The 26868-nt window shown below is 46.8% G+C and overlaps 52 non-coding genes across 52 annotated transcripts; all 52 read left to right on the forward strand.

The window, feature by feature from the left end:
- Nucleotides 1-142: 142 nt before the first annotated feature.
- LOC147931834 (5S ribosomal RNA) lies at nt 143-261 on the forward strand. Its single transcript, XR_015576993.1, has one exon. It is a non-coding gene; the product is annotated as a 5S ribosomal RNA (ribosomal RNA).
- A 401-nt stretch (nt 262-662) lies between these two features.
- On the forward strand, nt 663-781 carry LOC147931835 (5S ribosomal RNA). Its single transcript, XR_015577109.1, has one exon. It is a non-coding gene; the product is annotated as a 5S ribosomal RNA (ribosomal RNA).
- Nucleotides 782-1184: 403 nt separating this feature from the next.
- LOC147931836 (5S ribosomal RNA) lies at nt 1185-1303 on the forward strand. The gene has a single exon (XR_015577004.1). It is a non-coding gene; the product is annotated as a 5S ribosomal RNA (ribosomal RNA).
- A 398-nt stretch (nt 1304-1701) lies between these two features.
- Nucleotides 1702-1820, forward strand: LOC147931837 (5S ribosomal RNA). Its single transcript, XR_015577110.1, has one exon. It is a non-coding gene; the product is annotated as a 5S ribosomal RNA (ribosomal RNA).
- A 405-nt stretch (nt 1821-2225) lies between these two features.
- On the forward strand, nt 2226-2344 carry LOC147931838 (5S ribosomal RNA). The gene has a single exon (XR_015575839.1). It is a non-coding gene; the product is annotated as a 5S ribosomal RNA (ribosomal RNA).
- A 399-nt stretch (nt 2345-2743) lies between these two features.
- LOC147931839 (5S ribosomal RNA) lies at nt 2744-2862 on the forward strand. The gene has a single exon (XR_015577111.1). It is a non-coding gene; the product is annotated as a 5S ribosomal RNA (ribosomal RNA).
- Nucleotides 2863-3267: 405 nt separating this feature from the next.
- Nucleotides 3268-3386, forward strand: LOC147931840 (5S ribosomal RNA). Its single transcript, XR_015575840.1, has one exon. It is a non-coding gene; the product is annotated as a 5S ribosomal RNA (ribosomal RNA).
- A 399-nt stretch (nt 3387-3785) lies between these two features.
- LOC147931841 (5S ribosomal RNA) lies at nt 3786-3904 on the forward strand. Its single transcript, XR_015577113.1, has one exon. It is a non-coding gene; the product is annotated as a 5S ribosomal RNA (ribosomal RNA).
- A 418-nt stretch (nt 3905-4322) lies between these two features.
- LOC147931842 (5S ribosomal RNA) lies at nt 4323-4441 on the forward strand. The gene has a single exon (XR_015575841.1). It is a non-coding gene; the product is annotated as a 5S ribosomal RNA (ribosomal RNA).
- Nucleotides 4442-4837: 396 nt separating this feature from the next.
- Nucleotides 4838-4956, forward strand: LOC147931843 (5S ribosomal RNA). The gene has a single exon (XR_015577114.1). It is a non-coding gene; the product is annotated as a 5S ribosomal RNA (ribosomal RNA).
- A 397-nt stretch (nt 4957-5353) lies between these two features.
- On the forward strand, nt 5354-5472 carry LOC147931844 (5S ribosomal RNA). Its single transcript, XR_015575842.1, has one exon. It is a non-coding gene; the product is annotated as a 5S ribosomal RNA (ribosomal RNA).
- A 400-nt stretch (nt 5473-5872) lies between these two features.
- On the forward strand, nt 5873-5991 carry LOC147931845 (5S ribosomal RNA). Its single transcript, XR_015577115.1, has one exon. It is a non-coding gene; the product is annotated as a 5S ribosomal RNA (ribosomal RNA).
- A 396-nt stretch (nt 5992-6387) lies between these two features.
- On the forward strand, nt 6388-6506 carry LOC147931846 (5S ribosomal RNA). The gene has a single exon (XR_015577116.1). It is a non-coding gene; the product is annotated as a 5S ribosomal RNA (ribosomal RNA).
- A 396-nt stretch (nt 6507-6902) lies between these two features.
- Nucleotides 6903-7021, forward strand: LOC147931847 (5S ribosomal RNA). Its single transcript, XR_015577117.1, has one exon. It is a non-coding gene; the product is annotated as a 5S ribosomal RNA (ribosomal RNA).
- Nucleotides 7022-7418: 397 nt separating this feature from the next.
- LOC147931848 (5S ribosomal RNA) lies at nt 7419-7537 on the forward strand. Its single transcript, XR_015575843.1, has one exon. It is a non-coding gene; the product is annotated as a 5S ribosomal RNA (ribosomal RNA).
- Nucleotides 7538-7934: 397 nt separating this feature from the next.
- On the forward strand, nt 7935-8053 carry LOC147931849 (5S ribosomal RNA). Its single transcript, XR_015577118.1, has one exon. It is a non-coding gene; the product is annotated as a 5S ribosomal RNA (ribosomal RNA).
- A 396-nt stretch (nt 8054-8449) lies between these two features.
- On the forward strand, nt 8450-8568 carry LOC147931850 (5S ribosomal RNA). The gene has a single exon (XR_015577119.1). It is a non-coding gene; the product is annotated as a 5S ribosomal RNA (ribosomal RNA).
- Nucleotides 8569-8966: 398 nt separating this feature from the next.
- LOC147931851 (5S ribosomal RNA) lies at nt 8967-9085 on the forward strand. Its single transcript, XR_015575844.1, has one exon. It is a non-coding gene; the product is annotated as a 5S ribosomal RNA (ribosomal RNA).
- Nucleotides 9086-9484: 399 nt separating this feature from the next.
- On the forward strand, nt 9485-9603 carry LOC147931852 (5S ribosomal RNA). Its single transcript, XR_015577120.1, has one exon. It is a non-coding gene; the product is annotated as a 5S ribosomal RNA (ribosomal RNA).
- A 398-nt stretch (nt 9604-10001) lies between these two features.
- LOC147931853 (5S ribosomal RNA) lies at nt 10002-10120 on the forward strand. Its single transcript, XR_015575845.1, has one exon. It is a non-coding gene; the product is annotated as a 5S ribosomal RNA (ribosomal RNA).
- A 400-nt stretch (nt 10121-10520) lies between these two features.
- Nucleotides 10521-10639, forward strand: LOC147931854 (5S ribosomal RNA). Its single transcript, XR_015577121.1, has one exon. It is a non-coding gene; the product is annotated as a 5S ribosomal RNA (ribosomal RNA).
- A 397-nt stretch (nt 10640-11036) lies between these two features.
- Nucleotides 11037-11155, forward strand: LOC147931855 (5S ribosomal RNA). The gene has a single exon (XR_015577122.1). It is a non-coding gene; the product is annotated as a 5S ribosomal RNA (ribosomal RNA).
- Nucleotides 11156-11554: 399 nt separating this feature from the next.
- LOC147931856 (5S ribosomal RNA) lies at nt 11555-11673 on the forward strand. The gene has a single exon (XR_015575972.1). It is a non-coding gene; the product is annotated as a 5S ribosomal RNA (ribosomal RNA).
- Nucleotides 11674-12071: 398 nt separating this feature from the next.
- LOC147931857 (5S ribosomal RNA) lies at nt 12072-12190 on the forward strand. The gene has a single exon (XR_015575741.1). It is a non-coding gene; the product is annotated as a 5S ribosomal RNA (ribosomal RNA).
- Nucleotides 12191-12589: 399 nt separating this feature from the next.
- Nucleotides 12590-12708, forward strand: LOC147931858 (5S ribosomal RNA). Its single transcript, XR_015577124.1, has one exon. It is a non-coding gene; the product is annotated as a 5S ribosomal RNA (ribosomal RNA).
- A 399-nt stretch (nt 12709-13107) lies between these two features.
- LOC147931859 (5S ribosomal RNA) lies at nt 13108-13226 on the forward strand. Its single transcript, XR_015577125.1, has one exon. It is a non-coding gene; the product is annotated as a 5S ribosomal RNA (ribosomal RNA).
- Nucleotides 13227-13625: 399 nt separating this feature from the next.
- LOC147931860 (5S ribosomal RNA) lies at nt 13626-13744 on the forward strand. Its single transcript, XR_015577126.1, has one exon. It is a non-coding gene; the product is annotated as a 5S ribosomal RNA (ribosomal RNA).
- Nucleotides 13745-14139: 395 nt separating this feature from the next.
- Nucleotides 14140-14258, forward strand: LOC147931861 (5S ribosomal RNA). Its single transcript, XR_015577127.1, has one exon. It is a non-coding gene; the product is annotated as a 5S ribosomal RNA (ribosomal RNA).
- Nucleotides 14259-14656: 398 nt separating this feature from the next.
- LOC147931862 (5S ribosomal RNA) lies at nt 14657-14775 on the forward strand. The gene has a single exon (XR_015577129.1). It is a non-coding gene; the product is annotated as a 5S ribosomal RNA (ribosomal RNA).
- Nucleotides 14776-15174: 399 nt separating this feature from the next.
- LOC147931863 (5S ribosomal RNA) lies at nt 15175-15293 on the forward strand. The gene has a single exon (XR_015577130.1). It is a non-coding gene; the product is annotated as a 5S ribosomal RNA (ribosomal RNA).
- Nucleotides 15294-15690: 397 nt separating this feature from the next.
- On the forward strand, nt 15691-15809 carry LOC147931864 (5S ribosomal RNA). The gene has a single exon (XR_015577131.1). It is a non-coding gene; the product is annotated as a 5S ribosomal RNA (ribosomal RNA).
- A 397-nt stretch (nt 15810-16206) lies between these two features.
- LOC147931865 (5S ribosomal RNA) lies at nt 16207-16325 on the forward strand. The gene has a single exon (XR_015577132.1). It is a non-coding gene; the product is annotated as a 5S ribosomal RNA (ribosomal RNA).
- Nucleotides 16326-16720: 395 nt separating this feature from the next.
- LOC147931866 (5S ribosomal RNA) lies at nt 16721-16839 on the forward strand. Its single transcript, XR_015577133.1, has one exon. It is a non-coding gene; the product is annotated as a 5S ribosomal RNA (ribosomal RNA).
- A 397-nt stretch (nt 16840-17236) lies between these two features.
- LOC147931867 (5S ribosomal RNA) lies at nt 17237-17355 on the forward strand. Its single transcript, XR_015577134.1, has one exon. It is a non-coding gene; the product is annotated as a 5S ribosomal RNA (ribosomal RNA).
- Nucleotides 17356-17752: 397 nt separating this feature from the next.
- Nucleotides 17753-17871, forward strand: LOC147931868 (5S ribosomal RNA). The gene has a single exon (XR_015577136.1). It is a non-coding gene; the product is annotated as a 5S ribosomal RNA (ribosomal RNA).
- A 396-nt stretch (nt 17872-18267) lies between these two features.
- LOC147931869 (5S ribosomal RNA) lies at nt 18268-18386 on the forward strand. Its single transcript, XR_015577137.1, has one exon. It is a non-coding gene; the product is annotated as a 5S ribosomal RNA (ribosomal RNA).
- A 398-nt stretch (nt 18387-18784) lies between these two features.
- Nucleotides 18785-18903, forward strand: LOC147931870 (5S ribosomal RNA). The gene has a single exon (XR_015577138.1). It is a non-coding gene; the product is annotated as a 5S ribosomal RNA (ribosomal RNA).
- Nucleotides 18904-19301: 398 nt separating this feature from the next.
- LOC147931871 (5S ribosomal RNA) lies at nt 19302-19420 on the forward strand. The gene has a single exon (XR_015577139.1). It is a non-coding gene; the product is annotated as a 5S ribosomal RNA (ribosomal RNA).
- A 397-nt stretch (nt 19421-19817) lies between these two features.
- On the forward strand, nt 19818-19936 carry LOC147931872 (5S ribosomal RNA). The gene has a single exon (XR_015577140.1). It is a non-coding gene; the product is annotated as a 5S ribosomal RNA (ribosomal RNA).
- Nucleotides 19937-20334: 398 nt separating this feature from the next.
- Nucleotides 20335-20453, forward strand: LOC147931873 (5S ribosomal RNA). The gene has a single exon (XR_015577141.1). It is a non-coding gene; the product is annotated as a 5S ribosomal RNA (ribosomal RNA).
- Nucleotides 20454-20851: 398 nt separating this feature from the next.
- LOC147931874 (5S ribosomal RNA) lies at nt 20852-20970 on the forward strand. Its single transcript, XR_015577142.1, has one exon. It is a non-coding gene; the product is annotated as a 5S ribosomal RNA (ribosomal RNA).
- Nucleotides 20971-21368: 398 nt separating this feature from the next.
- LOC147931875 (5S ribosomal RNA) lies at nt 21369-21487 on the forward strand. Its single transcript, XR_015577143.1, has one exon. It is a non-coding gene; the product is annotated as a 5S ribosomal RNA (ribosomal RNA).
- Nucleotides 21488-21885: 398 nt separating this feature from the next.
- Nucleotides 21886-22004, forward strand: LOC147931876 (5S ribosomal RNA). Its single transcript, XR_015576131.1, has one exon. It is a non-coding gene; the product is annotated as a 5S ribosomal RNA (ribosomal RNA).
- A 395-nt stretch (nt 22005-22399) lies between these two features.
- LOC147931877 (5S ribosomal RNA) lies at nt 22400-22518 on the forward strand. Its single transcript, XR_015577144.1, has one exon. It is a non-coding gene; the product is annotated as a 5S ribosomal RNA (ribosomal RNA).
- A 398-nt stretch (nt 22519-22916) lies between these two features.
- On the forward strand, nt 22917-23035 carry LOC147931878 (5S ribosomal RNA). Its single transcript, XR_015577145.1, has one exon. It is a non-coding gene; the product is annotated as a 5S ribosomal RNA (ribosomal RNA).
- Nucleotides 23036-23436: 401 nt separating this feature from the next.
- On the forward strand, nt 23437-23555 carry LOC147931879 (5S ribosomal RNA). The gene has a single exon (XR_015577147.1). It is a non-coding gene; the product is annotated as a 5S ribosomal RNA (ribosomal RNA).
- A 402-nt stretch (nt 23556-23957) lies between these two features.
- LOC147931880 (5S ribosomal RNA) lies at nt 23958-24076 on the forward strand. Its single transcript, XR_015577148.1, has one exon. It is a non-coding gene; the product is annotated as a 5S ribosomal RNA (ribosomal RNA).
- Nucleotides 24077-24475: 399 nt separating this feature from the next.
- On the forward strand, nt 24476-24594 carry LOC147931881 (5S ribosomal RNA). The gene has a single exon (XR_015577149.1). It is a non-coding gene; the product is annotated as a 5S ribosomal RNA (ribosomal RNA).
- A 397-nt stretch (nt 24595-24991) lies between these two features.
- On the forward strand, nt 24992-25110 carry LOC147931882 (5S ribosomal RNA). Its single transcript, XR_015577150.1, has one exon. It is a non-coding gene; the product is annotated as a 5S ribosomal RNA (ribosomal RNA).
- A 398-nt stretch (nt 25111-25508) lies between these two features.
- LOC147931883 (5S ribosomal RNA) lies at nt 25509-25627 on the forward strand. The gene has a single exon (XR_015577151.1). It is a non-coding gene; the product is annotated as a 5S ribosomal RNA (ribosomal RNA).
- A 399-nt stretch (nt 25628-26026) lies between these two features.
- LOC147931884 (5S ribosomal RNA) lies at nt 26027-26145 on the forward strand. Its single transcript, XR_015577153.1, has one exon. It is a non-coding gene; the product is annotated as a 5S ribosomal RNA (ribosomal RNA).
- Nucleotides 26146-26541: 396 nt separating this feature from the next.
- On the forward strand, nt 26542-26660 carry LOC147931885 (5S ribosomal RNA). Its single transcript, XR_015577154.1, has one exon. It is a non-coding gene; the product is annotated as a 5S ribosomal RNA (ribosomal RNA).
- The last annotated feature ends 208 nt before the right edge of the window (nt 26661-26868 follow it).

Here is a 26868-nt window from a genome sequence, read left to right on the forward strand (position 1 = left end):
TGGACATGGTTATCGCTTGTTTTTGGACGTTGGAAGCACGTCCAAGGTGACTAAACCGGTCCGCATATCAAGTGGGACCCACATCGAATGATCCATTCAGTTTTCAAAAAAGTATATATGCGATTGCATGGGATATACTAACGGATGCGATCATACCAGCACTAATGCACCGGATCCCATCAGAACTCCGCAGTTAAGCGTGCTTGGGCGAGAGTAGTACTAGGATGGGTGACCTCCCGGGAAGTCCTCGTGTTGCATCCCTCCCTCCCCCCCCCCCCCCCTTTTTTTTTTTTTTGGTTGTTTCGCAAGACTATAGTACATAGAGAACGTCGTAACTTTCAGACCGTGAGGAACCACGCAACCCATAATACCTTTTTGAAAAGCCCCAAGAGAGCTTCTGGTAAGGCAATGGGTCTTCGTACCATTGGACCATTCTCGAGGGCAGATTTTGACGTTTCAAGGCAGTTGAGATGTTTTTTTGTGATCCCGACACAATTAGTTACGGCTCCAAAACAGTGTTTGGACATGGTTATCACTTGTTTTTGGACGTTGGAAGCACGTCCAAGGTGACTAAACCGGTCCGCATATCAAGTGGGACCCACATCGAATGATCCATTCAGTTTTCAAAAAAGTATATATGCGATTGCATGGGATATACTAACTGATGCGATCATACCAGCACTAATGCACCGGATCCCATCAGAACTCCGCAGTTAAGCGTGCTTGGGCGAGAGTAGTACTAGGATGGGTGACCTCCCGGGAAGTCCTCGTGTTGCATCCCTCCCTCCCCCCCCCCCCCCCCCTTTTTTTTTTTTTTGGTTGTTTCGCAAGACTATAGTACATAGAGAACGTCGTAACTTTCAGACCGTGAGGAACCACGCAACCCATAATACCTTTTTGAAAAGCCCCAAGAGAGCTTCTGGTAAGGCAATGGGTCTTCGTACCATTGGACCATTCTCGAGGGCAGATTTTGACGTTTGAAGGCAGTTGAGATGTTTTTTTGTGATCCCGACACAATTAGTTACGGCTCCAAAACAGTGTTTGGACATGGTTATCGCTTGTTTTTGGACGGTGGAAGCACGTCCAAGGTGACTAAACCGGTCCGCATATCAAGTGGGACCCACATCGAATGATCCATTCAGTTTTCAAAAAAGGATATATGCGATTGCATGGGATATACTAACGGATGCGATCATACCAGCACTAATGCACCGGATCCCATCAGAACTCCGCAGTTAAGCGTGCTTGGGCGAGAGTAGTACTAGGATGGGTGACCTCCCGGGAAGTCCTCGTGTTGCATCCCTCCCTCCCCCCCCCCCCTTTTTTTTTTTTTTGGTTGTTTCGCAAGACTATAGTACATAGAGAACGTCGTAACTTTCAGACCGTGAGGAACCACGCAACCCATAATACCTTTTTGAAAAGCCCCAAGAGAGCTTCTGGTAAGGCAATGGGTCTTCGTACCATTGGACCATTCTCGAGGGCAGATTTTGACGTTTGAAGGCAGTTGAGATGTTTTTTTGTGATCCCGACACAATTAGTTACGGCTCCAAAACAGTGTTTGGACATGGTTATCGCTTGTTTTTGGACGGTGGAAGCACGTCCAAGGTGACTAAACCGGTCCGCATATCAAGTGGGACCCACATCGAATGATCCATTCAGTTTTCAAAAAAGTATATATGCGATTGCATGGGATATACTAACTGATGCGATCATACCAGCACTAATGCACCGGATCCCATCAGAACTCCGCAGTTAAGCGTGCTTGGGCGAGAGTAGTACTAGGATGGGTGACCTCCCGGGAAGTCCTCGTGTTGCATCCCTCCCTCCCCCCCCCCCCCCCCCCCTTTTTTTTTTTTTTGGTTGTTTCGCAAGACTATAGTACATAGAGAACGTCGTAACTTTCAGACCGTGAGGAACCACGCAACCCATAATACCTTTTTGAAAAGCCCCAAGAGAGCTTCTGGTAAGGCAATGGGTCTTCGTACCATTGGACCATTCTCGAGGGCAGATTTTGACGTTTGAAGGCAGTTGAGATGTTTTTTTGTGATCCCGACACAATTAGTTACGGCTCCAAAACAGTGTTTGGACATGGTTATCGCTTGTTTTTGGACGGTGGAAGCACGTCCAAGGTGACTAAACCGGTCCGCATATCAAGTGGGACCCACATCGAATGATCCATTCAGTTTTCAAAAAAGGATATATGCGATTGCATGGGATATACTAACGGATGCGATCATACCAGCACTAATGCACCGGATCCCATCAGAACTCTGCAGTCAAGCGTGCTTGGGCGAGAGTAGTACTAGGATGGGTGACCTCCCGGGAAGTCCTCGTGTTGCATCCCTCCCTCCCCCCCCCCCCCCTTTTTTTTTTTTTGGTTGTTTCGCAAGACTATAGTACATAGAGAACGTCGTAACTTTCAGACCGTGAGGAACCACGCAACCCATAATACCTTTTTGAAAAGCCCCAAGAGAGCTTCTGGTAAGGCAATGGGTCTTCGTACCATTGGACCATTCTCGAGGGCAGATTTTGACGTTTCAAGGCAGTTGAGATGTTTTTTTGTGATCCCGACACAATTAGTTACGGCTCCAAAACAGTGTTTGGACATGGTTATCACTTGTTTTTGGACGTTGGAAGCACGTCCAAGGTGACTAAACCGGTCCGCATATCAAGTGGGACCCACATCGAATGATCCATTCAGTTTTCAAAAAAGTATATATGCGATTGCATGGGATATACTAACTGATGCGATCATACCAGCACTAATGCACCGGATCCCATCAGAACTCCGCAGTTAAGCGTGCTTGGGCGAGAGTAGTACTAGGATGGGTGACCTCCCGGGAAGTCCTCGTGTTGCATCCCTCCCTCCCCCCCCCCCCCCCCCCCTTTTTTTTTTTTTTGGTTGTTTCGCAAGACTATAGTACATAGAGAACGTCGTAACTTTCAGACCGTGAGGAACCACGCAACCCATAATACCTTTTTGAAAAGCCCCAAGAGAGCTTCTGGTAAGGCAATGGGTCTTCGTACCATTGGACCATTCTCGAGGGCAGATTTTGACGTTTGAAGGCAGTTGAGATGTTTTTTTGTGATCCCGACACAATTAGTTACGGCTCCAAAACAGTGTTTGGACATGGTTATCGCTTGTTTTTGGACGGTGGAAGCACGTCCAAGGTGACTAAACCGGTCCGCATATCAAGTGGGACCCACATCGAATGATCCATTCAGTTTTCAAAAAAGGATATATGCGATTGCATGGGATATACTAACGGATGCGATCATACCAGCACTAATGCACCGGATCCCATCAGAACTCTGCAGTCAAGCGTGCTTGGGCGAGAGTAGTACTAGGATGGGTGACCTCCCGGGAAGTCCTCGTGTTGCATCCCTCCCTCCCCCCCCCCCCCTTTTTTTTTTTTTTGGTTGTTTCGCAAGACTATAGTACATAGAGAACGTCGTAACTTTCAGACCGTGAGGAACCACGCAACCCATAATACCTTTTTGAAAAGCCCCAAGAGAGCTTCTGGTAAGGCAATGGGTCTTCGTACCATTGGACCATTCTCGAGGGCAGATTTTGACGTTTGAAGGCAGTTGAGATGTTTTTTTGTGATCCCGACACAATTAGTTACGGCTCCAAAACAGTGTTTGGACATGGTTATCACTTGTTTTTGGACGTTGGAAGCACGTCCAAGGTGACTAAACCGGTCCGCATATCAAGTGGGACCCACATCGAATGATCCATTCAGTTTTCAAAAAAGTATATATGCGATTGCATGGGATATACTAACTGATGCGATCATACCAGCACTAATGCACCGGATCCCATCAGAACTCCGCAGTTAAGCGTGCTTGGGCGAGAGTAGTACTAGGATGGGTGACCTCCCGGGAAGTCCTCGTGTTGCATCCCTCCCTCCCCCCCCCCTTTTTTTTTTTTTTGGTTGTTTCGCAAGACTATAGTACATAGAGAACGTCGTAACTTTCAGACCGTGAGGAACCACGCAACCCATAATACCTTTTTGAAAAGCCCCAAGAGAGCTTCTGGTAAGGCAATGGGTAGATTTGGACCATTCTCGAGGTCTTCGTACCATTGGACCATTCTCGAGGGCAGATTTTGACGTTTGAAGGCAGTTGAGATGTTTTTTTGTGATCCCGACACAATTAGTTACGGCTCCAAAACAGTGTTTGGACATGGTTATCGCTTGTTTTTGGACGGTGGAAGCACGTCCAAGGTGACTAAACCGGTCCGCATATCAAGTGGGACCCACATCGAATGATCCATTCAGTTTTCAAAAAAGGATATATGCGATTGCATGGGATATACTAACGGATGCGATCATACCAGCACTAATGCACCGGATCCCATCAGAACTCTGCAGTCAAGCGTGCTTGGGCGAGAGTAGTACTAGGATGGGTGACCTCCCGGGAAGTCCTCGTGTTGCATCCCTCCCTCCCCCCCCCCTTTTTTTTTTTTTTGGTTGTTTCGCAAGACTATAGTACATAGAGAACGTCGTAACTTTCAGACCGTGAGGAACCACGCAACCCATAATACCTTTTTGAAAAGCCCCAAGAGAGCTTCTGGTAAGGCAATGGGTCTTCGTACCATTGGACCATTCTCGAGGGCAGATTTTGACGTTTGAAGGCAGTTGAGATGTTTTTTTGTGATCCCGACACAATTAGTTACGGCTCCAAAACAGTGTTTGGACATGGTTATCACTTGTTTTTGGACGTTGGAAGCACGTCCAAGGTGACTAAACCGGTCCGCATATCAAGTGGGACCCACATCGAATGATCCATTCAGTTTTCAAAAAAGTATATATGCGATTGCATGGGATATACTAACTGATGCGATCATACCAGCACTAATGCACCGGATCCCATCAGAACTCCGCAGTTAAGCGTGCTTGGGCGAGAGTAGTACTAGGATGGGTGACCTCCCGGGAAGTCCTCGTGTTGCATCCCTCCCTCCCCCCCCCCCTTTTTTTTTTTTTTGGTTGTTTCGCAAGACTATAGTACATAGAGAACGTCGTAACTTTCAGACCGTGAGGAACCACGCAACCCATAATACCTTTTTGAAAAGCCCCAAGAGAGCTTCTGGTAAGGCAATGGGTCTTCGTACCATTGGACCATTCTCGAGGGCAGATTTTGACGTTTGAAGGCAGTTCAGATGTTTTTTTGTGATCCCGACACAATTAGTTACGGCTCCAAAACAGTGTTTGGACATGGTTATCGCTTGTTTTTGGACGGTGGAAGCACGTCCAAGGTGACTAAACCGGTCCGCATATCAAGTGGGACCCACATCGAATGATCCATTCAGTTTTCAAAAAAGGATATATGCGATTGCATGGGATATACTAACGGATGCGATCATACCAGCACTAATGCACCGGATCCCATCAGAACTCTGCAGTCAAGCGTGCTTGGGCGAGAGTAGTACTAGGATGGGTGACCTCCCGGGAAGTCCTCGTGTTGCATCCCTCCCTCCCCCCCCCCCCCCTTTTTTTTTTTTTTGGTTGTTTCGCAAGACTATAGTACATAGAGAACGTCGTAACTTTCAGACCGTGAGGAACCACGCAACCCATAATACCTTTTTGAAAAGCCCCAAGAGAGCTTCTGGTAAGGCAATGGGTCTTCGTACCATTGGACCATTCTCGAGGGCAGATTTTGACGTTTGAAGGCAGTTGAGATGTTTTTTTGTGATCCCGACACAATTAGTTACGGCTCCAAAACAGTGTTTGGACATGGTTATCACTTGTTTTTGGACGTTGGAAGCACGTCCAAGGTGACTAAACCGGTCCGCATATCAAGTGGGACCCACATCGAATGATCCATTCAGTTTTCAAAAAAGTATATATGCGATTGCATGGGATATACTAACTGATGCGATCATACCAGCACTAATGCACCGGATCCCATCAGAACTCCGCAGTTAAGCGTGCTTGGGCGAGAGTAGTACTAGGATGGGTGACCTCCCGGGAAGTCCTCGTGTTGCATCCCTCCCTCCCCCCCCCCTTTTTTTTTTTTTTGGTTGTTTCGCAAGACTATAGTACATAGAGAACGTCGTAACTTTCAGACCGTGAGGAACCACGCAACCCATAATACCTTTTTGAAAAGCCCCAAGAGAGCTTCTGGTAAGGCAATGGGTCTTCGTACCATTGGACCATTCTCGAGGGCAGATTTTGACGTTTGAAGGCAGTTGAGATGTTTTTTTGTGATCCCGACACAATTAGTTACGGCTCCAAAACAGTGTTTGGACATGGTTATCACTTGTTTTTGGACGTTGGAAGCACGTCCAAGGTGACTAAACCGGTCCGCATATCAAGTGGGACCCACATCGAATGATCCATTCAGTTTTCAAAAAAGTATATATGCGATTGCATGGGATATACTAACTGATGCGATCATACCAGCACTAATGCACCGGATCCCATCAGAACTCCGCAGTTAAGCGTGCTTGGGCGAGAGTAGTACTAGGATGGGTGACCTCCCGGGAAGTCCTCGTGTTGCATCCCTCCCTCCCCCCCCCCTTTTTTTTTTTTTTGGTTGTTTCGCAAGACTATAGTACATAGAGAACGTCGTAACTTTCAGACCGTGAGGAACCACGCAACCCATAATACCTTTTTGAAAAGCCCCAAGAGAGCTTCTGGTAAGGCAATGGGTCTTCGTACCATTGGACCATTCTCGAGGGCAGATTTTGACGTTTGAAGGCAGTTGAGATGTTTTTTTGTGATCCCGACACAATTAGTTACGGCTCCAAAACAGTGTTTGGACATGGTTATCACTTGTTTTTGGACGTTGGAAGCACGTCCAAGGTGACTAAACCGGTCCGCATATCAAGTGGGACCCACATCGAATGATCCATTCAGTTTTCAAAAAAGTATATATGCGATTGCATGGGATATACTAACTGATGCGATCATACCAGCACTAATGCACCGGATCCCATCAGAACTCCGCAGTTAAGCGTGCTTGGGCGAGAGTAGTACTAGGATGGGTGACCTCCCGGGAAGTCCTCGTGTTGCATCCCTCCCTCCCCCCCCCCCTTTTTTTTTTTTTTGGTTGTTTCGCAAGACTATAGTACATAGAGAACGTCGTAACTTTCAGACCGTGAGGAACCACGCAACCCATAATACCTTTTTGAAAAGCCCCAAGAGAGCTTCTGGTAAGGCAATGGGTCTTCGTACCATTGGACCATTCTCGAGGGCAGATTTTGACGTTTGAAGGCAGTTCAGATGTTTTTTTGTGATCCCGACACAATTAGTTACGGCTCCAAAACAGTGTTTGGACATGGTTATCGCTTGTTTTTGGACGGTGGAAGCACGTCCAAGGTGACTAAACCGGTCCGCATATCAAGTGGGACCCACATCGAATGATCCATTCAGTTTTCAAAAAAGGATATATGCGATTGCATGGGATATACTAACGGATGCGATCATACCAGCACTAATGCACCGGATCCCATCAGAACTCTGCAGTCAAGCGTGCTTGGGCGAGAGTAGTACTAGGATGGGTGACCTCCCGGGAAGTCCTCGTGTTGCATCCCTCCCTCCCCCCCCCCCTTTTTTTTTTTTTTGGTTGTTTCGCAAGACTATAGTACATAGAGAACGTCGTAACTTTCAGACCGTGAGGAACCACGCAACCCATAATACCTTTTTGAAAAGCCCCAAGAGAGCTTCTGGTAAGGCAATGGGTCTTCGTACCATTGGACCATTCTCGAGGGCAGATTTTGACGTTTGAAGGCAGTTGAGATGTTTTTTTGTGATCCCGACACAATTAGTTACGGCTCCAAAACAGTGTTTGGACATGGTTATCACTTGTTTTTGGACGTTGGAAGCACGTCCAAGGTGACTAAACCGGTCCGCATATCAAGTGGGACCCACATCGAATGATCCATTCAGTTTTCAAAAAAGTATATATGCGATTGCATGGGATATACTAACTGATGCGATCATACCAGCACTAATGCACCGGATCCCATCAGAACTCCGCAGTTAAGCGTGCTTGGGCGAGAGTAGTACTAGGATGGGTGACCTCCCGGGAAGTCCTCGTGTTGCATCCCTCCCTCCCCCCCCCCTTTTTTTTTTTTTTGGTTGTTTCGCAAGACTATAGTACATAGAGAACGTCGTAACTTTCAGACCGTGAGGAACCACGCAACCCATAATACCTTTTTGAAAAGCCCCAAGAGAGCTTCTGGTAAGGCAATGGGTCTTCGTACCATTGGACCATTCTCGAGGGCAGATTTTGACGTTTGAAGGCAGTTGAGATGTTTTTTTGTGATCCCGACACAATTAGTTACGGCTCCAAAACAGTGTTTGGACATGGTTATCACTTGTTTTTGGACGTTGGAAGCACGTCCAAGGTGACTAAACCGGTCCGCATATCAAGTGGGACCCACATCGAATGATCCATTCAGTTTTCAAAAAAGTATATATGCGATTGCATGGGATATACTAACTGATGCGATCATACCAGCACTAATGCACCGGATCCCATCAGAACTCCGCAGTTAAGCGTGCTTGGGCGAGAGTAGTACTAGGATGGGTGACCTCCCGGGAAGTCCTCGTGTTGCATCCCTCCCTCCCCCCCCCCCCTTTTTTTTTTTTTTGGTTGTTTCGCAAGACTATAGTACATAGAGAACGTCGTAACTTTCAGACCGTGAGGAACCACGCAACCCATAATACCTTTTTGAAAAGCCCCAAGAGAGCTTCTGGTAAGGCAATGGGTCTTCGTACCATTGGACCATTCTCGAGGGCAGATTTTGACGTTTGAAGGCAGTTCAGATGTTTTTTTGTGATCCCGACACAATTAGTTACGGCTCCAAAACAGTGTTTGGACATGGTTATCGCTTGTTTTTGGACGGTGGAAGCACGTCCAAGGTGACTAAACCGGTCCGCATATCAAGTGGGACCCACATCGAATGATCCATTCAGTTTTCAAAAAAGGATATATGCGATTGCATGGGATATACTAACGGATGCGATCATACCAGCACTAATGCACCGGATCCCATCAGAACTCTGCAGTCAAGCGTGCTTGGGCGAGAGTAGTACTAGGATGGGTGACCTCCCGGGAAGTCCTCGTGTTGCATCCCTCCCTCCCCCCCCCCCCCTTTTTTTTTTTTTTGGTTGTTTCGCAAGACTATAGTACATAGAGAACGTCGTAACTTTCAGACCGTGAGGAACCACGCAACCCATAATACCTTTTTGAAAAGCCCCAAGAGAGCTTCTGGTAAGGCAATGGGTCTTCGTACCATTGGACCATTCTCGAGGGCAGATTTTGACGTTTGAAGGCAGTTGAGATGTTTTTTTGTGATCCCGACACAATTAGTTACGGCTCCAAAACAGTGTTTGGACATGGTTATCACTTGTTTTTGGACGTTGGAAGCACGTCCAAGGTGACTAAACCGGTCCGCATATCAAGTGGGACCCACATCGAATGATCCATTCAGTTTTCAAAAAAGTATATATGCGATTGCATGGGATATACTAACTGATGCGATCATACCAGCACTAATGCACCGGATCCCATCAGAACTCCGCAGTTAAGCGTGCTTGGGCGAGAGTAGTACTAGGATGGGTGACCTCCCGGGAAGTCCTCGTGTTGCATCCCTCCCTCCCCCCCCCCCCTTTTTTTTTTTTTTGGTTGTTTCGCAAGACTATAGTACATAGAGAACGTCGTAACTTTCAGACCGTGAGGAACCACGCAACCCATAATACCTTTTTGAAAAGCCCCAAGAGAGCTTCTGGTAAGGCAATGGGTCTTCGTACCATTGGACCATTCTCGAGGGCAGATTTTGACGTTTGAAGGCAGTTGAGATGTTTTTTTGTGATCCCGACACAATTAGTTACGGCTCCAAAACAGTGTTTGGACATGGTTATCGCTTGTTTTTGGACGGTGGAAGCACGTCCAAGGTGACTAAACCGGTCCGCATATCAAGTGGGACCCACATCGAATGATCCATTCAGTTTTCAAAAAAGGATATATGCGATTGCATGGGATATACTAACGGATGCGATCATACCAGCACTAATGCACCGGATCCCATCAGAACTCTGCAGTCAAGCGTGCTTGGGCGAGAGTAGTACTAGGATGGGTGACCTCCCGGGAAGTCCTCGTGTTGCATCCCTCCCTCCCCCCCCCCCCCCTTTTTTTTTTTTTTGGTTGTTTCGCAAGACTATAGTACATAGAGAACGTCGTAACTTTCAGACCGTGAGGAACCACGCAACCCATAATACCTTTTTGAAAAGCCCCAAGAGAGCTTCTGGTAAGGCAATGGGTCTTCGTACCATTGGACCATTCTCGAGGGCAGATTTTGACGTTTGAAGGCAGTTGAGATGTTTTTTTGTGATCCCGACACAATTAGTTACGGCTCCAAAACAGTGTTTGGACATGGTTATCACTTGTTTTTGGACGTTGGAAGCACGTCCAAGGTGACTAAACCGGTCCGCATATCAAGTGGGACCCACATCGAATGATCCATTCAGTTTTCAAAAAAGTATATATGCGATTGCATGGGATATACTAACTGATGCGATCATACCAGCACTAATGCACCGGATCCCATCAGAACTCCGCAGTTAAGCGTGCTTGGGCGAGAGTAGTACTAGGATGGGTGACCTCCCGGGAAGTCCTCGTGTTGCATCCCTCCCTCCCCCCCCCCCTTTTTTTTTTTTTTGGTTGTTTCGCAAGACTATAGTACATAGAGAACGTCGTAACTTTCAGACCGTGAGGAACCACGCAACCCATAATACCTTTTTGAAAAGCCCCAAGAGAGCTTCTGGTAAGGCAATGGGTCTTCGTACCATTGGACCATTCTCGAGGGCAGATTTTGACGTTTGAAGGCAGTTGAGATGTTTTTTTGTGATCCCGACACAATTAGTTACGGCTCCAAAACAGTGTTTGGACATGGTTATCACTTGTTTTTGGACGTTGGAAGCACGTCCAAGGTGACTAAACCGGTCCGCATATCAAGTGGGACCCACATCGAATGATCCATTCAGTTTTCAAAAAAGTATATATGCGATTGCATGGGATATACTAACTGATGCGATCATACCAGCACTAATGCACCGGATCCCATCAGAACTCCGCAGTTAAGCGTGCTTGGGCGAGAGTAGTACTAGGATGGGTGACCTCCCGGGAAGTCCTCGTGTTGCATCCCTCCCTCCCCCCCCCCCCCTTTTTTTTTTTTTTGGTTGTTTCGCAAGACTATAGTACATAGAGAACGTCGTAACTTTCAGACCGTGAGGAACCACGCAACCCATAATACCTTTTTGAAAAGCCCCAAGAGAGCTTCTGGTAAGGCAATGGGTCTTCGTACCATTGGACCATTCTCGAGGGCAGATTTTGACGTTTGAAGGCAGTTGAGATGTTTTTTTGTGATCCCGACACAATTAGTTACGGCTCCAAAACAGTGTTTGGACATGGTTATCACTTGTTTTTGGACGTTGGAAGCACGTCCAAGGTGACTAAACCGGTCCGCATATCAAGTGGGACCCACATCGAATGATCCATTCAGTTTTCAAAAAAGTATATATGCGATTGCATGGGATATACTAACTGATGCGATCATACCAGCACTAATGCACCGGATCCCATCAGAACTCTGCAGTTAAGCGTGCTTGGGCGAGAGTAGTACTAGGATGGGTGACCTCCCGGGAAGTCCTCGTGTTGCATCCCTCCCTCCCCCCCCCCCCTTTTTTTTTTTTTTGGTTGTTTCGCAAGACTATAGTACATAGAGAACGTCGTAACTTTCAGACCGTGAGGAACCACGCAACCCATAATACCTTTTTGAAAAGCCCCAAGAGAGCTTCTGGTAAGGCAATGGGTCTTCGTACCATTGGACCATTCTCGAGGGCAGATTTTGACGTTTGAAGGCAGTTGAGATGTTTTTTTGTGATCCCGACACAATTAGTTACGGCTCCAAAACAGTGTTTAAACATGGTTATCACTTGTTTTTGGACGTTGGAAGCACGTCCAAGGTGACTAAACCGGTCCGCATATCAAGTGGGACCCACATCGAATGATCCATTCAGTTTTCAAAAAAGTATATATGCGATTGCATGGGATATACTAACTGATGCGATCATACCAGCACTAATGCACCGGATCCCATCAGAACTCCGCAGTTAAGCGTGCTTGGGCGAGAGTAGTACTCGGATGGGTGACCTCCCGGGAAGTCCTCGTGTTGCATCCCTCCCTCCCCCCCCCCCCCTTTTTTTTTTTTTTGGTTGTTTCGCAAGACTATAGTACATAGAGAACGTCGTAACTTTCAGACCGTGAGGAACCACGCAACCCATAATACCTTTTTGAAAAGCCCCAAGAGAGCTTCTCGTAAGGCAATGGGTCTTCGTACCATTGGACCATTCTCGAGGGCAGATTTTGACGTTTGAAGGCAGTTGAGATGTTTTTTTGTGATCCCGACACAATTAGTTACGGCTCCAAAACAGTGTTTGGACATGGTTATCACTTGTTTTTGGACGTTGGAAGCACGTCCAAGGTGACTAAACCGGTCCGCATATCAAGTGGGACCCACATCGAATGATCCATTCAGTTTTCAAAAAAGTATATATGCGATTGCATGGGATATACTAACTGATGCGATCATACCAGCACTAATGCACCGGATCCCATCAGAACTCCGCAGTTAAGCGTGCTTGGGCGAGAGTAGTACTAGGATGGGTGACCTCCCGGGAAGTCCTCGTGTTGCATCCCTCCCTCCCCCCCCCCCCCTTTTTTTTTTTTTTGGTTGTTTCGCAAGACTATAGTACATAGAGAACGTCGTAACTTTCAGACCGTGAGGAACCACGCAACCCATAATACCTTTTTGAAAAGCCCCAAGAGAGCTTCTGGTAAGGCAATGGGTCTTCGTACCATTGGACCATTCTCGAGGGCAGATTTTGACGTTTGAAGGCAGTTGAGATGTTTTTTTGTGATCCCGACACAATTAGTTACGGCTCCAAAACAGTGTTTGGACATGGTTATCGCTTGTTTTTGGACGGTGGAAGCACGTCCAAGGTGACTAAACCGGTCCGCATATCAAGTGGGACCCACATCGAATGATCCATTCAGTTTTCAAAAAAGTATATATGCGATTGCATGGGATATACTAACTGATGCGATCATACCAGCACTAATGCACCGGATCCCATCAGAACTCCGCAGTTAAGCGTGCTTGGGCGAGAGTAGTACTAGGATGGGTGACCTCCCGGGAAGTCCTCGTGTTGCATCCCTCCCTCCCCCCCCCCTCCTTCTTTTTTTTTTTGGTTGTTTCGCAAGACTATAGTACATAGAGAACGTCGTAACTTTCAGACCGTGAGGAACCACGCAACCCATAATACCTTTTTGAAAAGCCCCAAGAGAGCTTCTGGTAAGGCAATGGGTCTTCGTACCATTGGACCATTCTCGAGGGCAGATTTTGACGTTTGAAGGCAGTTGAGATGTTTTTTTGTGATCCCGACACAATTAGTTACGGCTCCAAAACAGTGTTTGGACATGGTTATCACTTGTTTTTGGACGTTGGAAGCACGTCCAAGGTGACTAAACCGGTCCGCATATCAAGTGGGACCCACATCGAATGATCCATTCAGTTTTCAAAAAAGTATATATGCGATTGCATGGGATATACTAACTGATGCGATCATACCAGCACTAATGCACCGGATCCCATCAGAACTCCGCAGTTAAGCGTGCTTGGGCGAGAGTAGTACTAGGATGGGTGACCTCCCGGGAAGTCCTCGTGTTGCATCCCTCCCTCCCCCCCCCTTTTTTTTTTTTTCGGTTGTTTCGCAAGACTATAGTACATAGAGAACGTCGTAACTTTCAGACCGTGAGGAACCACGCAACCCATAATACCTTTTTGAAAAGCCCCAAGAGAGCTTCTGGTAAGGCAATGGGTCTTCGTACCATTGGACCATTCTCGAGGGCAGATTTTGACGTTTGAAGGCAGTTGAGATGTTTTTTTGTGATCCCGACACAATTAGTTACGGCTCCAAAACAGTGTTTGGACATGGTTATCACTTGTTTTTGGACGTTGGAAGCACGTCCAAGGTGACTAAACCGGTCCGCATATCAAGTGGGACCCACATCGAATGATCCATTCAGTTTTCAAAAAAGTATATATGCGATTGCATGGGATATACTAACTGATGCGATCATACCAGCACTAATGCACCGGATCCCATCAGAACTCCGCAGTTAAGCGTGCTTGGGCGAGAGTAGTACTAGGATGGGTGACCTCCCGGGAAGTCCTCGTGTTGCATCCCTCCCTCCCCCCCCCCCCTTTTTTTTTTTTTTGGTTGTTTCGCAAGACTATAGTACATAGAGAACGTCGTAACTTTCAGACCGTGAGGAACCACGCAACCCATAATACCTTTTTGAAAAGCCCCAAGAGAGCTTCTGGTAAGGCAATGGGTCTTCGTACCATTGGACCATTCTCGAGGGCAGATTTTGACGTTTGAAGGCAGTTGAGATGTTTTTTTGTGATCCCGACACAATTAGTTACGGCTCCAAAACAGTGTTTGGACATGGTTATCACTTGTTTTTGGACGTTGGAAGCACGTCCAAGGTGACTAAACCGGTCCGCATATCAAGTGGGACCCACATCGAATGATCCATTCAGTTTTCAAAAAAGTATATATGCGATTGCATGGGATATACTAACTGATGCGATCATACCAGCACTAATGCACCGGATCCCATCAGAACTCCGCAGTTAAGCGTGCTTGGGCGAGAGTAGTACTAGGATGGGTGACCTCCCGGGAAGTCCTCGTGTTGCATCCCTCCCTCCCCCCCCCCCCCTTTTTTTTTTTTTTGGTTGTTTCGCAAGACTATAGTACATAGAGAACGTCGTAACTTTCAGACCGTGAGGAACCACGCAACCCATAATACCTTTTTGAAAAGCCCCAAGAGAGCTTCTGGTAAGGCAATGGGTCTTCGTACCATTGGACCATTCTCGAGGGCAGATTTTGACGTTTGAAGGCAGTTGAGATGTTTTTTTGTGATCCCGACACAATTAGTTACGGCTCCAAAACAGTGTTTGGACATGGTTATCACTTGTTTTTGGACGTTGGAAGCACGTCCAAGGTGACTAAACCGGTCCGCATATCAAGTGGGACCCACATCGAATGATCCATTCAGTTTTCAAAAAAGTATATATGCGATTGCATGGGATATACTAACTGATGCGATCATACCAGCACTAATGCACCGGATCCCATCAGAACTCCGCAGTTAAGCGTGCTTGGGCGAGAGTAGTACTAGGATGGGTGACCTCCCGGGAAGTCCTCGTGTTGCATCCCTCCCTCCCCCCCCCCCTTTTTTTTTTTTTTGGTTGTTTCGCAAGACTATAGTACATAGAGAACGTCGTAACTTTCAGACCGTGAGGAACCACGCAACCCATAATACCTTTTTGAAAAGCCCCAAGAGAGTTTCTGGTAAGGCAATGGGTCTTCGTACCATTGGACCATTCTCGAGGGCAGATTTTGACGTTTGAAGGCAGTTGAGATGTTTTTTTGTGATCCCGACACAATTAGTTACGGCTCCAAAACAGTGTTTGGACATGGTTATCACTTGTTTTTGGACGTTGGAAGCACGTCCAAGGTGACTAAACCGGTCCGCATATCAAGTGGGACCCACATCGAATGATCCATTCAGTTTTCAAAAAAGTATATATGCGATTGCATGGGATATACTAACTGATGCGATCATACCAGCACTAATGCACCGGATCCCATCAGAACTCCGCAGTTAAGCGTGCTTGGGCGAGAGTAGTACTAGGATGGGTGACCTCCCGGGAAGTCCTCGTGTTGCATCCCTCCCTCCCCCCCCCCCTTTTTTTTTTTTTTGGTTGTTTCGCAAGACTATAGTACATAGAGAACGTCGTAACTTTCAGACCGTGAGGAACCACGCAACCCATAATACCTTTTTGAAAAGCCCCAAGAGAGCTTCTGGTAAGGCAATGGGTCTTCGTACCATTGGACCATTCTCGAGGGCAGATTTTGACGTTTGAAGGCAGTTGAGATGTTTTTTTGTGATCCCGACACAATTAGTTACGGCTCCAAAACAGTGTTTGGACATGGTTATCACTTGTTTTTGGACGTTGGAAGCACGTCCAAGGTGACTAAACCGGTCCGCATATCAAGTGGGACCCACATCGAATGATCCATTCAGTTTTCAAAAAAGTATATATGCGATTGCATGGGATATACTAACTGATGCGATCATACCAGCACTAATGCACCGGATCCCATCAGAACTCCGCAGTTAAGCGTGCTTGGGCGAGAGTAGTACTAGGATGGGTGACCTCCCGGGAAGTCCTCGTGTTGCATCCCTCCCTCCCCCCCCCTTTTTTTTTTTTTCGGTTGTTTCGCAAGACTATAGTACATAGAGAACGTCGTAACTTTCAGACCGTGAGGAACCACGCAACCCATAATACCTTTTTGAAAAGCCCCAAGAGAGCTTCTGGTAAGGCAATGGGTCTTCGTACCATTGGACCATTCTCGAGGGCAGATTTTGACGTTTGAAGGCAGTTGAGATGTTTTTTTGTGATCCCGACACAATTAGTTACGGCTCCAAAACAGTGTTTGGACATGGTTATCACTTGTTTTTGGACGTTGGAAGCACGTCCAAGGTGACTAAACCGGTCCGCATATCAAGTGGGACCCACATCGAATGATCCATTCAGTTTTCAAAAAAGTATATATGCGATTGCATGGGATATACTAACTGATGCGATCATACCAGCACTAATGCACCGGATCCCATCAGAACTCCGCAGTTAAGCGTGCTTGGGCGAGAGTAGTACTAGGATGGGTGACCTCCCGGGAAGTCCTCGTGTTGCATCCCTCCCTCCCCCCCCCCCTTTTTTTTTTTTTTGGTTGTTTCGCAAGACTATAGTACATAGAGAACGTCGTAACTTTCAGACCGTGAGGAACCACGCAACCCATAATACCTTTTTGAAAAGCCCCAAGAGAGCTTCTGGTAAGGCAATGGGTCTTCGTACCATTGGACCATTCTCGAGGGCAGATTTTGACGTTTGAAGGCAGTTGAGATGTTTTTTTGTGATCCCGACACAATTAGTTACGGCTCCAAAACAGTGTTTGGACATGGTTATCACTTGTTTTTGGACGTTGGAAGCACGTCCAAGGTGACTAAACCGGTCCGCATATCAAGTGGGACCCACATCGAATGATCCATTCAGTTTTCAAAAAAGTATATATGCGATTGCATGGGATATACTAACTGATGCGATCATACCAGCACTAATGCACCGGATCCCATCAGAACTCCGCAGTTAAGCGTGCTTGGGCGAGAGTAGTACTAGGATGGGTGACCTCCCGGGAAGTCCTCGTGTTGCATCCCTCCCTCCCCCCCCCCCTTTTTTTTTTTTTTGGTTGTTTCGCAAGACTATAGTACATAGAGAACGTCGTAACTTTCAGACCGTGAGGAACCACGCAACCCATAATACCTTTTTGAAAAGCCCCAAGAGAGCTTCTGGTAAGGCAATGGGTCTTCGTACCATTGGACCATTCTCGAGGGCAGATTTTGACGTTTGAAGGCAGTTGAGATGTTTTTTTGTGATCCCGACACAATTAGTTACGGCTCCAAAACAGTGTTTGGACATGGTTATCACTTGTTTTTGGACGTTGGAAGCACGTCCAAGGTGACTAAACCGGTCCGCATATCAAGTGGGACCCACATCGAATGATCCATTCAGTTTTCAAAAAAGTATATATGCGATTGCATGGGATATACTAACTGATGCGATCATACCAGCACTAATGCACCGGATCCCATCAGAACTCCGCAGTTAAGCGTGCTTGGGCGAGAGTAGTACTAGGATGGGTGACCTCCCGGGAAGTCCTCGTGTTGCATCCCTCCCTCCCCCCCCCCCTTTTTTTTTTTTTGGTTGTTTCGCAAGACTATAGTACATAGAGAACGTCGTAACTTTCAGACCGTGAGGAACCACGCAACCCATAATACCTTTTTGAAAAGCCCCAAGAGAGCTTCTGGTAAGGCAATGGGTCTTCGTACCATTGGACCATTCTCGAGGGCAGATTTTGACGTTTGAAGGCAGTTGAGATGTTTTTTTGTGATCCCGACACAATTAGTTACGGCTCCAAAACAGTGTTTGGACATGGTTATCGCTTGTTTTTGGACGGTGGAAGCACGTCCAAGGTGACTAAACCGGTCCGCATATCAAGTGGGACCCACATCGAATGATCCATTCAGTTTTCAAAAAAGTATATATGCGATTGCATGGGATATACTAACTGATGCGATCATACCAGCACTAATGCACCGGATCCCATCAGAACTCCGCAGTTAAGCGTGCTTGGGCGAGAGTAGTACTAGGATGGGTGACCTCCCGGGAAGTCCTCGTGTTGCATCCCTCCCTCCCCCCCCCTCCTTCTTTTTTTTTTTGGTTGTTTCGCAAGACTATAGTACATAGAGAACGTCGTAACTTTCAGACCGTGAGGAACCACGCAACCCATAATACCTTTTTGAAAAGCCCCAAGAGAGCTTCTGGTAAGGCAATGGGTCTTCGTACCATTGGACCATTCTCGAGGGCAGATTTTGACGTTTGAAGGCAGTTGAGATGTTTTTTTGTGATCCCGACACAATTAGTTACGGCTCCAAAACAGTGTTTGGACATGGTTATCACTTGTTTTTGGACGTTGGAAGCACGTCCAAGGTGACTAAACCGGTCCGCATATCAAGTGGGACCCACATCGAATGATCCATTCAGTTTTCAAAAAAGTATATATGCGATTGCATGGGATATACTAACTGATGCGATCATACCAGCACTAATGCACCGGATCCCATCAGAACTCCGCAGTTAAGCGTGCTTGGGCGAGAGTAGTACTAGGATGGGTGACCTCCCGGGAAGTCCTCGTGTTGCATCCCTCCCTCCCCCCCCCCCCTTCTTTTTTTTTTTGGTTGTTTCGCAAGACTATAGTACATAGAGAACGTCGTAACTTTCAGACCGTGAGGAACCACGCAACCCATAATACCTTTTTGAAAAGCCCCAAGAGAGCTGCTGGTAAGGCAATGGGTCTTCGTACCATTGGACCATTCTCGAGGGCAGATTTTGACGTTTGAAGGCAGTTGAGATGTTTTTTTGTGATCCCGACAAAATTAGTTACGGCTCCAAAACAGTGTTTGGACATGGTTATCACTTGTTTTTGGACGTTGGAAGCACGTCCAAGGTGACTAAACCGGTCCGCATATCAAGTGGGACCCACATCGAATGATCCATTCAGTTTTCAAAAAAGTATATATGCGATTGCATGGGATATACTAACTGATGCGATCATACCAGCACTAATGCACCGGATCCCATCAGAACTCCGCAGTTAAGCGTGCTTGGGCGAGAGTAGTACTAGGATGGGTGACCTCCCGGGAAGTCCTCGTGTTGCATCCCTCCCTCCCCCCCCCCCTTTTTTTTTTTTTTGGTTGTTTCGCAAGACTATAGTACATAGAGAACGTCGTAACTTTCAGACCGTGAGGAACCACGCAACCCATAATACCTTTTTGAAAAGCCCCAAGAGAGCTTCTGGTAAGGCAATGGGTCTTCGTACCATTGGACCATTCTCGAGGGCAGATTTTGACGTTTGAAGGCAGTTGAGATGTTTTTTTGTGATCCCGACACAATTAGTTACAGCTCCAAAACAGTGTTTGGACATGGTTATCGCTTGTTTTTGGACGGTGGAAGCACGTCCAAGGTGACTAAACCGGTCCGCATATCAAGTGGGACCCACATCGAATGATCCATTCAGTTTTCAAAAAAGTATATATGCGATTGCATGGGATATACTAACTGATGCGATCATACCAGCACTAATGCACCGGATCCCATCAGAACTCCGCAGTTAAGCGTGCTTGGGCGAGAGTAGTACTAGGATGGGTGACCTCCCGGGAAGTCCTCGTGTTGCATCCCTCCCTCCCCCCCCCTCCTTCTTTTTTTTTTTGGTTGTTTCGCAAGACTATAGTACATAGAGAACGTCGTAACTTTCAGACCGTGAGGAACCACGCAACCCATAATACCTTTTTGAAAAGCCCCAAGAGAGCTTCTGGTAAGGCAATGGGTCTTCGTACCATTGGACCATTCTCGAGGGCAGATTTTGACGTTTGAAGGCAGTTGAGATGTTTTTTTGTGATCCCGACACAATTAGTTACGGCTCCAAAACAGTGTTTGGACATGGTTATCACTTGTTTTTGGACGTTGGAAGCACGTCCAAGGTGACTAAACCGGTCCGCATATCAAGTGGGACCCACATCGAATGATCCATTCAGTTTTCAAAAAAGTATATATGCGATTGCATGGGATATACTAACTGATGCGATCATACCAGCACTAATGCACCGGATCCCATCAGAACTCCGCAGTTAAGCGTGCTTGGGCGAGAGTAGTACTAGGATGGGTGACCTCCCGGGAAGTCCTCGTGTTGCATCCCTCCCTCCCCCCCCCCCCTTCTTTTTTTTTTTGGTTGTTTCGCAAGACTATAGTACATAGAGAACGTCGTAACTTTCAGACCGTGAGGAACCACGCAACCCATAATACCTTTTTGAAAAGCCCCAAGAGAGCTGCTGGTAAGGCAATGGGTCTTCGTACCATTGGACCATTCTCGAGGGCAGATTTTGACGTTTGAAGGCAGTTGAGATGTTTTTTTGTGATCCCGACAAAATTAGTTACGGCTCCAAAACAGTGTTTGGACATGGTTATCACTTGTTTTTGGACGTTGGAAGCACGTCCAAGGTGACTAAACCGGTCCGCATATCAAGTGGGACCCACATCGAATGATCCATTCAGTTTTCAAAAAAGTATATATGCGATTGCATGGGATATACTAACTGATGCGATCATACCAGCACTAATGCACCGGATCCCATCAGAACTCCGCAGTTAAGCGTGCTTGGGCGAGAGTAGTACTAGGATGGGTGACCTCCCGGGAAGTCCTCGTGTTGCATCCCTCCCTCCCCCCCCCCCCTTTTTTTTTTTTTTGGTTGTTTCGCAAGACTATAGTACATAGAGAACGTCGTAACTTTCAGACCGTGAGGAACCACGCAACCCATAATACCTTTTTGAAAAGCCCCAAGAGAGCTTCTGGTAAGGCAATGGGTCTTCGTACCATTGGACCATTCTCGAGGGCAGATTTTGACGTTTGAAGGCAGTTGAGATGTTTTTTTGTGATCCCGACACAATTAGTTACGGCTCCAAAACAGTGTTTGGACATGGTTATCGCTTGTTTTTGGACGGTGGAAGCACGTCCAAGGTGACTAAACCGGTCCGCATATCAAGTGGGACCCACATCGAATGATCCATTCAGTTTTCAAAAAAGTATATATGCGATTGCATGGGATATACTAACTGATGCGATCATACCAGCACTAATGCACCGGATCCCATCAGAACTCCGCAGTTAAGCGTGCTTGGGCGAGAGTAGTACTAGGATGGGTGACCTCCCGGGAAGTCCTCGTGTTGCATCCCTCCCTCCCCCCCCCCTCCTTCTTTTTTTTTTGGTTGTTTCGCAAGACTATAGTACATAGAGAACGTCGTAACTTTCAGACCGTGAGGAACCACGCAACCCATAATACCTTTTTGAAAAGCCCCAAGAGAGCTTCTGGTAAGGCAATGGGTCTTCGTACCATTGGACCATTCTCGAGGGCAGATTTTGACGTTTGAAGGCAGTTGAGATGTTTTTTTGTGATCCCGACACAATTAGTTACGGCTCCAAAACAGTGTTTGGACATGGTTATCACTTGTTTTTGGACGTTGGAAGCACGTCCAAGGTGACTAAACCGGTCCGCATATCAAGTGGGACCCACATCGAATGATCCATTCAGTTTTCAAAAAAGTATATATGCGATTGCATGGGATATACTAACTGATGCGATCATACCAACACTAATGCACCGGATCCCATCAGAACTCCGCAGTTAAGCGTGCTTGGGCGAGAGTAGTACTAGGATGGGTGACCTCCCGGGAAGTCCTCGTGTTGCATCCCTCCCTCCCCCCCCCTTTTTTTTTTTTTTGGTTGTTTCGCAAGACTATAGTACATAGAGAACGTCGTAACTTTCAGACCGTGAGGAACCACGCAACCCATAATACCTTTTTGAAAAGCCCCAAGAGAGCTTCTGGTAAGGCAATGGGTCTTCGTACCATTGGACCATTCTCGAGGGCAGATTTTGACGTTTGAAGGCAGTTGAGATGTTTTTTTGTGATCCCGACACAATTAGTTACAGCTCCAAAACAGTGTTTGGACATGGTTATCGCTTGTTTTTGGACGGTGGAAGCACGTCCAAGGTGACTAAACCGGTCCGCATATCAAGTGGGACCCACATCGAATGATCCATTCAGTTTTCAAAAAAGTATATATGCGATTGCATGGGATATACTAACTGATGCGATCATACCAGCACTAATGCACCGGATCCCATCAGAACTCCGCAGTTAAGCGTGCTTGGGCGAGAGTAGTACTAGGATGGGTGACCTCCCGGGAAGTCCTCGTGTTGCATCCCTCCCTCCCCCCCCCTCCTTCTTTTTTTTTTTGGTTGTTTCGCAAGACTATAGTACATAGAGAACGTCGTAACTTTCAGACTGTGAGGAACCACGCAACCCATAATACCTTTTTGAAAAGCCCCAAGAGAGCTTCTGGTAAGGCAATGGGTCTTCGTACCATTGGACCATTCTCGAGGGCAGATTTTGACGTTTGAAGGCAGTTGAGATGTTTTTTTGTGATCCCGACACAATTAGTTACGGCTCCAAAACAGTGTTTGGACATGGTTATCACTTGTTTTTGGACGTTGGAAGCACGTCCAAGGTGACTAAACCGGTCCGCATATCAAGTGGGACCCACATCGAATGATCCATTCAGTTTTCAAAAAAGTATATATGCGATTGCATGGGATATACTAACTGATGCGATCATACCAGCACTAATGCACCGGATCCCATCAGAACTCCGCAGTTAAGCGTGCTTGGGCGAGAGTAGTACTAGGATGGGTGACCTCCCGGGAAGTCCTCGTGTTGCATCCCTCCCTCCCCCCCCCCCCCCCTTCTTTTTTTTTTTGGTTGTTTCGCAAGACTATAGTACATAGAGAACGTCGTAACTTTCAGACCGTGAGGAACCACGCAACCCATAATACCTTTTTGAAAAGCCCCAAGAGAGCTGCTGGTAAGGCAATGGGTCTTCGTACCATTGGACCATTCTCGAGGGCAGATTTTGACGTTTGAAGGCAGTTGAGATGTTTTTTTGTGATCCCGACAAAATTAGTTACGGCTCCAAAACAGTGTTTGGACATGGTTATCACTTGTTTTTGGACGTTGGAAGCACGTCCAAGGTGACTAAACCGGTCCGCATATCAAGTGGGACCCACATCGAATGATCCATTCAGTTTTCAAAAAAGTATATATGCGATTGCATGGGATATACTAACTGATGCGATCATACCAGCACTAATGCACCGGATCCCATCAGAACTCCGCAGTTAAGCGTGCTTGGGCGAGAGTAGTACTAGGATGGGTGACCTCCCGGGAAGTCCTCGTGTTGCATCCCTCCCTCCCCCCCCCCCCCCCCTTTTTTTTTTTTTTGGTTGTTTCGCAAGACTATAGTACATAGAGAACGTCGTAACTTTCAGACCGTGAGGAACCACGCAACCCATAATACCTTTTTGAAAAGCCCCAAGAGAGCTTCTGGTAAGGCAATGGGTCTTCGTACCATTGGACCATTCTCGAGGGCAGATTTTGACGTTTGAAGGCAGTTGAGATGTTTTTTTGTGATCCCGACACAATTAGTTACGGCTCCAAAACAGTGTTTGGACATGGTTATCGCTTGTTTTTGGACGGTGGAAGCACGTCCAAGGTGACTAAACCGGTCCGCATATCAAGTGGGACCCACATCGAATGATCCATTCAGTTTTCAAAAAAGTATATATGCGATTGCATGGGATATACTAACTGATGCGATCATACCAGCACTAATGCACCGGATCCCATCAGAACTCCGCAGTTAAGCGTGCTTGGGCGAGAGTAGTACTAGGATGGGTGACCTCCCGGGAAGTCCTCGTGTTGCATCCCTCCCTCCCCCCCCCCCTCCTTCTTTTTTTTTTGGTTGTTTCGCAAGACTATAGTACATAGAGAACGTCGTAACTTTCAGACCGTGAGGAACCACGCAACCCATAATACCTTTTTGAAAAGCCCCAAGAGAGCTTCTGGTAAGGCAATGGGTCTTCGTACCATTGGACCATTCTCGAGGGCAGATTTTGACGTTTGAAGGCAGTTGAGATGTTTTTTTGTGATCCCGACACAATTAGTTACGGCTCCAAAACAGTGTTTGGACATGGTTATCACTTGTTTTTGGACGTTGGAAGCACGTCCAAGGTGACTAAACCGGTCCGCATATCAAGTGGGACCCACATCGAATGATCCATTCAGTTTTCAAAAAAGTATATATGCGATTGCATGGGATATACTAACTGATGCGATCATACCAGCACTAATGCACCGGATCCCATCAGAACTCCGCAGTTAAGCGTGCTTGGGCGAGAGTAGTACTAGGATGGGTGACCTCCCGGGAAGTCCTCGTGTTGCATCCCTCCCTCCCCCCCCCCCTTTTTTTTTTTTTTGGTTGTTTCGCAAGACTATAGTACATAGAGAACGTCGTAACTTTCAGACCGTGAGGAACCACGCAACCCATAATACCTTTTTGAAAAGCCCCAAGAGAGCTTCCGGTAAGGCAATGGGTCTTCGTACCATTGGACCATTCTCGAGGGCAGATTTTGACGTTTGAAGGCAGTTGAGATGTTTTTTTGTGATCCCGACACAATTAGTTACGGCTCCAAAACAGTGTTTGGACATGGTTATCGCTTGTTTTTGGACGGTGGAAGCACGTCCAAGGTGACTAAACCGGTCCGCATATCAAGTGGGACCCACATCGAATGATCCATTCAGTTTTCAAAAAAGTATATATGCGATTGCATGGGATATACTAACTGATGCGATCATACCAGCACTAATGCACCGGATCCCATCAGAACTCCGCAGTTAAGCGTGCTTGGGCGAGAGTAGTACTAGGATGGGTGACCTCCCGGGAAGTCCTCGTGTTGCATCCCTCCCTCCCCCCCCCTTCTTCTTTTTTTTTTTGGTTGTTTCGCAAGACTATAGTACATAGAGAACGTCGTAACTTTCAGACCGTGAGGAACCACGCAACCCATAATACCTTTTTGAAAAGCCCCAAGAGAGCTTCCGGTAAGGCAATGGGTCTTCGTACCATTGGACCATTCTCGAGGGCAGATTTTGACGTTTGAAGGCAGTTGAGATGTTTTTTTGTGATCCCGACACAATTAGTTACGGCTCCAAAACAGTGTTTGGACATGGTTATCACTTGTTTTTGGACGTTGGAAGCACGTCCAAGGTGACTAAACCGGTCCGCATATCAAGTGGGACCCACATCGAATGATCCATTCAGTTTTCAAAAAAGTATATATGCGATTGCATGGGATATACTAACTGATGCGATCATACCAGCACTAATGCACCGGATCCCATCAGAACTCCGCAGTTAAGCGTGCTTGGGCGAGAGTAGTACTAGGATGGGTGACCTCCCGGGAAGTCCTCGTGTTGCATCCCTCCCTCCCCCCCCCCCCCTTCTTTTTTTTTTTGGTTGTTTCGCAAGACTATAGTACATAGAGAACGTCGTAACTTTCAGACCGTGAGGAACCACGCAACCCATAATACCTTTTTGAAAAGCCCCAAGAGAGCTGCTGGTAAGGCAATGGGTCTTCGTACCATTGGACCATTCTCGAGGGCAGATTTTGACGTTTGAAGGCAGTTGAGATGTTTTTTTGTGATCCCGACAAAATTAGTTACGGCTCCAAAACAGTGTTTGGACATGGTTATCACTTGTTTTTGGACGTTGGAAGCACGTCCAAGGTGACTAAACCGGTCCGCATATCAAGTGGGACCCACATCGAATGATCCATTCAGTTTTCAAAAAAGTATATATGCGATTGCATGGGATATACTAACTGATGCGATCATACCAGCACTAATGCACCGGATCCCATCAGAACTCCGCAGTTAAGCGTGCTTGGGCGAGAGTAGTACTAGGATGGGTGACCTCCCGGGAAGTCCTCGTGTTGCATCCCTCCCTCCCCCCCCCCTTTTTTTTTTTTTTGGTTGTTTCGCAAGACTATAGTACATAGAGAACGTCGTAACTTTCAGACCGTGAGGAACCACGCAACCCATAATACCTTTTTGAAAAGCCCCAAGAGAGCTTCTGGTAAGGCAATGGGTCTTCGTACCATTGGACCATTCTCGAGGGCAGATTTTGACGTTTGAAGGCAGTTGAGATGTTTTTTTGTGATCCCGACACAATTAGTTACGGCTCCAAAACAGTGTTTGGACATGGTTATCACTTGTTTTTGGACGTTGGAAGCACGTCCAAGGTGACTAAACCGGTCCGCATATCAAGTGGGACCCACATCGAATGATCCATTCAGTTTTCAAAAAAGTATATATGCGATTGCATGGGAAATACTAACTGATGCGATCATACCAGCACTAATGCACCGGATCCCATCAGAACTCCGCAGTTAAGCGTGCTTGGGCGAGAGTAGTACTAGGATGGGTGACCTCCCGGGAAGTCCTCGTGTTGCATCCCTCCCTCCCCCCCCCTCCTTCTTTTTTTTTTTGGTTGTTTCGCAAGACTATAGTACATAGAGAACGTCGTAACTTTCAGACCGTGAGGAACCACGCAACCCATAATACCTTTTTGAAAAGCCCCAAGAGAGCTTCTGGTAAGGCAATGGGTCTTCGTACCATTGGACCATTCTCGAGGGCAGATTTTGACGTTTGAAGGCAGTTGAGAT

This window comes from Camelina sativa, chromosome 12 (assembly GCF_030686135.1).
Source record: "Camelina sativa cultivar CO46 ecotype springtype chromosome 12, ASM3068613v1".
In the NCBI taxonomy this organism is placed as follows: Eukaryota; Viridiplantae; Streptophyta; class Magnoliopsida; order Brassicales; family Brassicaceae; genus Camelina; species Camelina sativa.